Source organism: Pleurodeles waltl, chromosome 8 (assembly GCF_031143425.1).
Source record: "Pleurodeles waltl isolate 20211129_DDA chromosome 8, aPleWal1.hap1.20221129, whole genome shotgun sequence".
Classification (NCBI taxonomy): Eukaryota; Metazoa; Chordata; class Amphibia; order Caudata; family Salamandridae; genus Pleurodeles; species Pleurodeles waltl.
Genome location: NC_090447.1, coordinates 780934909 through 780944918, shown reverse-complemented (window position 1 = coordinate 780944918; position 10010 = coordinate 780934909).

The following is a 10010-nucleotide window of genomic DNA, read 5'->3' as shown; positions in this document are numbered from 1 at the left end:
TTTTTATTACTATTACAAAAATGCCACTTCTAGAATGTGAGCATTTCTCTGTGCTCATAACTCTGGTGTTTTGCAGCTTCATTCCAATCCATGTCTGGGCAGAGTGACTGTTGGGCTTTGTGCATACTTTTCAGACAGCCTGCACACAGGGAGGGTGGATGTGTCACAGAGGTGCATCTACATACTGAATAGTCTTCCTGGGCTGAGAGAAGGGAGAGGTGGGGCACACCTGCATTTGTAAAGGCTGTGCCCTGGCCCCACACAATAGGGTAGTTTACCCCCAACTGATGTTTCGAGCCTGTGCTGCAGGAGAGAGGGGACACTCCCAGGACCAGTTGTAACTGGCTGGAACCTCCTCTCCCCTCCTGTTGAAAACACACTGTAAACTGAGTATAAGTACAGGGGAATTTTCCCCACAGTTTAGACATGAAGACCTGAAGGGACTTACTTGGAACTGGACACAGGACGCTGCTGAATAGGACTCACCAGGACCACCTTGGACTGCTGCTGCTGCTGCTGTGCTGGCCTGTGACCTGCCTGGTCACTAGGAAGAACTGCCACCATATTTATCCCTTGTGCTGGCCTGTTGTTGGGCCTGCTAGCCCTGTGCTTCCCCCCTCTCTTGTCTCCAGGGGCAGGGTCCTGTGGCCCCTGACCACTGTACCTAACTCAAGCACAAGGAGTGCTTCATTTGTTGGGACCTATAGCGCCTGGAGAGCACTTTCCTGGGCCTCCCTGAACTTCTAAGCGTATCACCGAGTGACAACCTCACCACCGCGAACCGGGCTCTAAAAAAGCTGGCCTGCACTGCGAAGCACTCTACTGCCGTGAAATCACCCCACTGCCAGGTTTCACTTTCCAAGCGCGCCAGAGCCGTGCTGCCCCCGGTGCCCCTGGGGCACAACAAACAGAAGAAACAGGAGCGAGCATGCTCCTACTGTGCCCCTGGGGTGAGCTCGCTCCCAGGAGCACCCACGGGGCACAAGCAGGCACCTGATTTGGTGCCTGCTGGCTGCAGTGTGCCCGACCGGCTCACAGTTTGGATCCTGAGCTGGGCGGGGGACGGAAGCCTCATCGGAGGCTCCCCCGCCCCACCGGGTCCCATGTGTATTTTGGGGTCTTTTTTCACCCCCTCAGTTTCATTGAAGGGCCAGTTGCGGCCCAGTGGAAGTCCTCCAGAGGACGCAAGCCCGCGGAAGGGCCCGATACCAGACCTTGGAGGGTGGGAGGGGTGGAAGCCTCATCAGAGGCTCCCCGCGCCGCCGGGCTAGTTCTTGGGCATTGTGGCAGGAGCAAAGTTTGGCCCCCGTTTAGCCCCGGGGGGCCCACCTTCATCTTCTAGGCACTAGGAGTCCCCCTTTGCATTATACAACAGGTACTTTTGTGGACATATTCATTCTGACATGAACTTTGGGGGGTTATCTGTTCCCTGCCTATTTTTATGATGTCGCATATATGTGCTGGTGTTCCTTTTAATAGGCATGACATATGTTCTCTAATGTTCCTTTTATGGATATTTATGAGGTGTTTATGACAAGTACATATATTTATTTACTGTGATTCCTGACAACTGCTTATGTTCTAGAATCCTGAGTACTTACGTGTTCTAATGTGACAACTGTATTATTGCAGAGTGTTAGTTACTTGTGTAACCGTCTGACAACTGCTAAGGTAGCAGGGTATTACTGACATGTAATGTTTGGTCTAAATATATTTTGTGCAATACAGTTTATTTTTGCATAGCTCCGTGTGGTGTTTACATTGTATGGTACATAATGCGACACGTGTGTTGTGCAAACACTTTACACATTGCCTCCGGGTTAGTCCTGACTGTTCGTGCCAAGGTACCAAGGGGGTGAGCAGGGGTTATCTTGGACTTGTAACTCCCTTGCCCTGACTAGAGTGGGTGGGTTCTGCCTGGCTTAGGTGCAAACCCTAGCCAACCAGAAACCCCATTTCTAACATAGTCCAACACCAAGTTCATATGATTTAACAGGTATGTCTGTAGATATGAACTGTATAAGAGAAGGACATCGAGCCCACACTTGTGGCAAGAATTTAGTTCTGATCTTCTCTTTGGGTGAAAAGAAGAGCCAAGGGGGCTGGCCCTGTCCTGCTGCCTCCTTTTGCTGATACATGAAGGGTGGACTGCCCTTGGCCCGGGCGCCGCACACACACAGTGGGATGATGAGGCACTTTTTGTAGTGCTGTGACAGGTACTCTCTGGGACTGCCTCCTGGGGCCCAGAGCCTAATAGTAATTGGAGTCTCTCTCCTCTCCTCCTTGCTCTGAAAACAAGCATAACTTGTGAACTCATATAAGTATTTTGTTTTTCGGAAGGCAGAGCACATGTGAATTTAAGTGCATGTCGCAAACGTATTGTCAAAGAAACTATTTCTGAACTGTTCTTTGTAGAAAGCTACATTAACTAAGAATCTTCAGTCCAAAGGAAATGCAGCACATGGAACTTTGACATTTTATTAAAAATGTTTCTTTTTGAATCATAGTATAAAAGTATCCTAGGGAAAGGAGCTGGACAGCTTAGAGAAGCGCGGGTAGGGAGACTGCAGATGAGTTTCTGACTTCTAGCGAGGGTTTCTTGAGAGAGGGCAGCAGAGGCTGTTGAGCTCTCAGATTTTATGACTGAGTGAGGGGAAGATAGCACAGAGAATAACCATTTTAGTTTCTTTCGAGAAATATCATTCTTGGAATTCTTGTTCACCTGGCTATTTCTATCAGAGCATGTTAATGTATTATTTACGACTACTGATATATTTTACTCACTAGACTGAAGTGTTAGAATTTTAGAATAGGGATAGGTTTCAGAACAGTCTTTATGCAAATTTCTATAAAACATATTTGACTAATAAAACACAACTAATTGTTATTTTAAATAAAATATAAAACTCCAACCTAAACTCTCATCATTGACTCCTACAGAGATAAAATACATGCAGAATAAAAGTTTGTACTGCAGCTGCTAACCCTTCATTCCATTTGCATGGTCTGTCTTCTGAAACAGCCCTTAACCCCTTCGCTGCCAGGCCTTTTCCCCCTCCTGTGCCAGGCCTTTTTTTGCCTATTTGGGGCAGTTCGCGCTTAGGCCCTCATAACTTTTTGTCCACATAAGCTAACCAAGCCACATTTGCGTCCTTTTTTTAAAACATCCTAGGGATTCTAGAGGTACACAGACTTTGTGGGTTCCCTTGAAGGAGGCCAAGAAATTGGCCAAAATACAGTGAAAATTTCGTTTTTTTCAAAAAAATTGGAAAAAGTGGCTGCAGAAGACGGCTTGTGGATTTCCCCCTGAAAATGGCATCAACAAAGGGTTTGCAGTGCTAAACTCAGCAGCTTCCTAGCTTTCAGGAACAGGCAGACTTGAATCAGAAAACCCAATTCTTCAACACAATTTTGGCATTTTACTGGGGCATACCCCATTTTTGCAATTTTTTGTGCTTTCAGCCTCCTTCCAGTCAGTGACAGGAATGGGCATGAAACCAATGCTGGATCCCAGAAACCTAACCATTCCTGAAACGTAGACAAAATTCTGAATTCAGCAAGGGGTCATTTGTGTAGATCCTACAAGGGTTTCCTACAGAAAATAACAGCTGAAAAAGAAAAATATTGAAATTGAGGTGAAAAAAACATCAATTTTTCTCTATGTTTTACTCTGTAACTTTTCCCTGCAATGTCAGATTATGGAAAGCAATATACTGTTACGTCTGCTGGACTCCTCTGGTTGCGGGGATATATAGGGCTTGTAGGTTCATCAAGAACCCGAGGAACCCAGAGCCAATAAATGAGCTGCACCCTGCAGGGCGTTTTCATTCTATACCGGGTATACAGCAATTCATTTGCTGAAATATAAAGAGTAAAAAATTGCTATCAAGAAAACCTTTGCATTTCCAAAAAGGGCACAAGATAAGGTGCTGAGGAGCAGTGGTTATTTGCACATCTCTGAATTCCGGGGTGACCATACTAGCATGTGAATTATAGGGAATTTCTCAAATAGATGTCTTTTTTACACACTCTCCTATATTTGGAAGGAAAAAATGTAGAGAAAGACAAGGGGCAATAGCACTTGTTTTGCTAATCTATGTTCCCCCAAGTCTCCCGATAAAAATAATACCTCACTTGTGTGGGTAGGCCTAGCGCCCGCGACAGGAAACGCCCCAAAATGCAACGTGGACACATCCCATTTTTTTGAAAGAAAACAGAGGTGTTTTTTGCGAAGTGCCTACCTGCAGATTTTGGCCTCTAGCTCAGCCGGCACCTAGGGAAACCTACCAAACCTGTGCATTTCTGAAATCTAGAGACCTAGGGGAATCCAAGGAGGGGTGACTTGCGGGGCTCGGACCAGGTTCTGTTACCCAGAATCCTTTGGAAACCTCAAAATTTGGCTAAAAAAACACATGTTCCTCACATTTCTGTGGCAGAAAGTTCTGGAATCTGAGAGGAGCCACAAATTTCCTTCCACTCAGCGTTCCCCCAAGTCTCCCGATAAAAATGATACCTCACTTGTGTGGGTAGGCCTAGCGCCCGCGACAGGAAACACCCCAAAGCGCAACATGGACACATTCAAAATTTTGGAAAAAAACAGAGGTGTTTTTTGCGAAGTGCCTACCTGTAGATTTTGGCCTCTAGCTCAGCCGGCACCTAGGGAAACCTACCAAACCTGTGCATTTCTGAAAACTAGAGACCTAGGGGAATCCAAGATGGGGTGACTTGCGGGGCTCGGACCAGGTTCTGTTACCCAGAATCTTTTGCAAACCTCAAAATTTGGCTAAAAAAACACATGTTCCTCATATTTCTGTGGCAGAAAGTTCTGGAATCTGAGAGGAGCCACAAATTTCCTTCCACCCAGCGTTCCCCCAAGTCTCCCGATAAAAATGATACCTCACTTGCGTGGGTAGGCCTAGTGCCCGCGACAGGAAACACCCCAAAGCGCAACGTGGACACATCCAAAATTTTGGAAGAAAACAGAGGTGTTTTTTGCGAAGTTCCTACCTGTAGATTTTGGCCTCTAGCTCAGCCGGCACCTAGGGAAACCTACCAAACCTGTGCATTTCTGAAAACTAGAGACCTAGGGGAATCCAAGGAGGGGTGACTTGCGGGGCTCGGACCAGGTTCTGTTACCCAGAATCCTTTGCAAACCTCAAAATTTGGCTAAAAAAACACATGTTCCTCACATTTCTGTGGCAGAAAGTTCTGGAATCTGAGAGGAGCCACAAATTTCCTTCCACCCAGCGTTCCCCCAAGTCTCCCGATAAAAATGATACCTCACTTGTGTGGGTAGGCCTAGCGCCTGCGACAGGAAACACCCCAAAGCGCAACGTGGACACATCCAAAATTTTGGAAGAAAACAGAGGTGTTTTTTGCGAAGTGCCTACCTGTAGATTTTGGCCTCTAGCTCAGCCGGCACCTAGGGAAACCTACCAAACCTGTGCATTTCTGAAAACTAGAGACCTAGGGGAATCCAAGGAGGGGTGACTTGCGGGGCTCGGACCAGGTTCTGTTACCCAGAATCCTTTGCAAACCTCAAAATTTGGCTAAAAAAACACATGTTCCTCACATTTCTGTGGCAGAAAGTTCTGGAATCTGAGAGGAGCCACAAATTTCCTTCCACCCAGCGTTCCCCCAAGTCTCCCGATAAAAATTATACCTCACTTGTGTGGGTAGGCCTAGCGCCGGCGACAGGAAACACCCCAAAGCGCAACGTGGACACATAAACTTTTTTGGAAGAAAACAGAGGTGTTTTTTGCGAAGTGCCTACCTGCAGATTTTGGCCTCTAGCTCAGCCGGCACCTAGGGAAACCTACCAAACCTGTGCATTTCTGAAAACTAGAGACCTAGGGGAATCCAAGGAAGGGTGACTTGCGGGGCTCGGACCAGGTTCTGTTACCCAGAATCCTTTGCAAACCTCAAAATTTGGCTAAAAAAACACATGTTCCTCACATTTCTGTGGCAGAAAGTTCTGGAATCTGAGAGGAGCCACAAATTTTCTTCCACCCAGCGTTCCCCCAAGTCTCCCGATAAAAATGATACCTCACTTGTGTGGGTAGGCCTAGCGCCCGCGACAGGAAACACCCCAAAGCACAACGTGGACACATCAAAAATTTTGGAAAAAAACAGAGGTGTTTTTTGCGAAGTGCCTACCTGTAGATTTTGGCCTCTAGCTCAGCCGGCACCTAGGGAAACCTACCAAACCTGTACATTTCTGAAAACTAGAGACCTAGGGGAATCCAAGATGGGGTGACTTGCGGGGCTCGGACCAGGTTCTGTTACCCAGAATCCTTTGCAAACCTCAAAATTTGGCTAAAAAAACACATGTTCCTCACATTTCTGTGGCAGAAAGTTCTGGAATCTGAGAGGAGCCACAAATTTCCTTCCACCCAGCGTTCCCCCAAGTCTCCCGATAAAAATGATACCTCACTTGTGTGGGTAGGCCTAGCGCCTGCGACAGGAAACACCCCAAAGCGCAACGTGGACACATCCAAAATTTTGGAAGAAAACAGAGGTGTTTTTTGCGAAGTGCCTACCTGTAGATTTTGGCCTCTAGCTCAGCCGGCACCTAGGGAAACCTACCAAACCTGTGCATTTCTGAAAACTAGAGACCTAGGGGAATCCAAGGAGGGGTGACTTGCGGGGCTCGGACCAGGTTCTGTTACCCAGAATCCTTTGCAAACCTCAAAATTTGGCTAAAAAAACACATGTTCCTCACATTTCTGTGGCAGAAAGTTCTGGAATCTGAGAGGAGCCACAAATTTCCTTCCACCCAGCGTTCCCCCAAGTCTCCCGATAAAAATTATACCTCACTTGTGTGGGTAGGCCTAGCGCCGGCGACAGGAAACACCCCAAAGCGCAACGTGGACACATAAACTTTTTTGGAAGAAAACAGAGGTGTTTTTTGCGAAGTGCCTACCTGCAGATTTTGGCCTCTAGCTCAGCCGGCACCTAGGGAAACCTACCAAACCTGTGCATTTCTGAAAACTAGAGACCTAGGGGAATCCAAGGAAGGGTGACTTGCGGGGCTCGGACCAGGTTCTGTTACCCAGAATCCTTTGCAAACCTCAAAATTTGGCTAAAAAAACACATGTTCCTCACATTTCTGTGGCAGAAAGTTCTGGAATCTGAGAGGAGCCACAAATTTTCTTCCACCCAGCGTTTCCCCAAGTCTCCCGATAAAAATGATACCTCACTTGTGTGGGTAGGCCTAGCGCCCGCGACAGGAAACACCCCAAAGCACAACGTGGACACATCAAAAATTTTGGAAAAAAACAGAGGTGTTTTTTGCGAAGTGCCTACCTGTAGATTTTGGCCTCTAGCTCAGCCGGCACCTAGGGAAACCTACCAAACCTGTACATTTCTGAAAACTAGAGACCTAGGGGAATCCAAGATGGGGTGACTTGCGGGGCTCGGACCAGGTTCTGTTACCCAGAATCCTTTGCAAACCTCAAAATTTGGCTAAAAAAACACATGTTCCTCACATTTCTGTGGCAGAAAGTTCTGGAATCTGGGAGGAGCTACGAATTTCCTGCCACCCAGCGTTCCCCCAAGTCTCCCGATAAAAATGATACCTCACTTGTGTGGGTAGGCCTAGCGCCCGCGACAGGAAACACCCCAAAGCGCAACGTGGACACATCCAAAATTTTGGAAGAAAACAGAGGTGTTTTTTGCGAAGTGCCTACCTGTAGATTTTGGCCTCTAGCTCAGCCGGCACCTAGGGAAACCTACCAAACCTGTGCATTTCTGAAAACTAGAGACCTAGGGGAATCCAAGGAAGGGTGACTTGCGGGGCTCGGACCAGGTTCTGTTACCCAGAATCCTTTGCAAACCTCAAAATTTGGCTAAAAAAACACATGTTCCTCACATTTCTGTGGCAGAAAGTTCTGGAATCTGAGAGGAGCCACAAATTTCCTTCCACCCAGCATTCCCCCAAGTCTCCCGATAAAAATTATACCTCACTTGTGTGGGTAGGCCTAGCGCCGGCGACAGGAAACACCCCAAAGCGCAACGTGGACCCATAAACTTTTTTGGAAGAAAACAGAGGTGTTTTTTGCGAAGTGCCTACCTGCAGATTTTGGCCTCTAGCTCAGCCGGCACCTAGGGAAACCTACCAAACCTGTGCATTTCTGAAAACTAGAGACCTAGGGGAATCCAAGGAAGGGTGACTTGCGGGGCTCGGACCAGGTTCTGTTATCCAGAATCCTTTGCAAACCTCAAAATTTGGCTAAAAAAACACATGTTCCTCACATTTCTGTGGCAGAAAGTTCTGGAATCTGAGAGGAGCCACAAATTTCCTTCCACCCAGCGTTCCCCCAAGTCTCCCGATAAAAATGATACCTCACTTGTGTGGGTAGGCCTAGCGCCCGCGACAGGAAACACCCCAAAGCACAACGTGGCCACATCAAAAATTTTGGAAGAAAACAGAGGTGTTTTTTGCGAAGTGCCTACCTGTAGATTTTGGCCTCTAGCTCAGCCGGCACCTAGGGAAACCTACCAAACCTGTACATTTCTGAAAACTAGAGACCTAGGGGAATCCAAGATGGGGTGACTTGCGGGGCTCGGACCAGGTTCTGTTACCCAGAATCCTTTGCAAACCTCAAAATTTGGCTAAAAAAACACATGTTCCTCACATTTCTGTGGCAGAAAGTTCTGGAATCTGGGAGGAGCTACGAATTTCCTGCCACCCAGCCTTCCCCCAAGTCTCCCGATAAAAATGATACCTCACTTGTGTGGGTAGGCCTAGCGCCCGCGACAGGAAACACCCCAAAGCGCAACGTGGACACATCCAAAATTTTGGAAGAAAACAGAGGTGTTTTTTGCGAAGTGCCTACCTGTAGATTTTGGCCTCTAGCTCAGCCGGCACCTAGGGAAACCTACCAAACCTGTGCATTTCTGAAAACTAGAGACCTAGGGGAAACCAAGGAGGGGTGACTTGCGGGGCTCGGACCAGGTTCTGTTACCCAGAATCCTTTGCAAACCTCAAAATTTGGCTAAAAAAACACATGTTCCTCACATTTCTGTGGCAGAAAGTTCTGGAATCTGAGAGGAGCCACAAATTTCCTTCCACCCAGCGTTCCCCCAAGTCTCCCGATAAAAATTATACCTCACTTGTGTGGGTAGGCCTAGCACCGGCGACAGGAAACACCCCAAAGCGCAACGTGGACACATACACTTTTTTGGAAGAAAACAGAGGTGTTTTTTGCGAAGTGCCTACCTGCAGATTTTGGCCTCTAGTTCAGCCGGCACCTAGGGAACCCTACCAAACCTGTGCATTTCTGAAAACTAGAGACCTAGGGGAATCCAAGGAAGGGTGACTTGCGGGGCTCGGACCAGGTTCTGTTACCCAGAATCCTTTGCAAACCTCAAAATTTGGCTAAAAAAACACATGTTCCTCACATTTCTGTGGCAGAAAGTTCTGGAATCTGAGAGGAGCCACAAATTTCCTTCCACCCAGCGTTCCCCCAAGTCTCCCGATAAAAATGATACCTCACTTGTGTGGGTAGGCCTAGCGCCCGCGACAGGAAACACCCCAAAGCACAACGTGGCCACATCAAAAATTTTGGAAGAAAACAGAGGTGTTTTTTGCGAAGTGCCTACCTGTAGATTTTGGCCTCTAGCTCAGCCGGCACCTAGGGAACCCTACCAAACCTGTACATTTCTGAAAACTAGAGACCTAGGGGAATCCAAGATGGGGTGACTTGCGGGGCTCGGACCAGGTTCTGTTACCCAGAATCCTTTGCAAACCTCAAAATTTGGCTAAAAAAACACATGTTCCTCATATTTCTGTGGCAGAAAGTTCTGGAATCTGAGAGGAGCCACAAATTTCCTTCCACCCAGCGTTCCCCCAAGTCTCCCGATAAAAATGATACCTCACTTGTGTGGGTAGGCCTAGCGCCGGCGACAGGAAACACCCCAAAGCGCAACGTGGACACATCCAAAATTTTGGAAGAAAACAGAGGTGTTTTTTGCGAAGTGCCTACCTGTAGATTTTGGCCTCTAGCTCA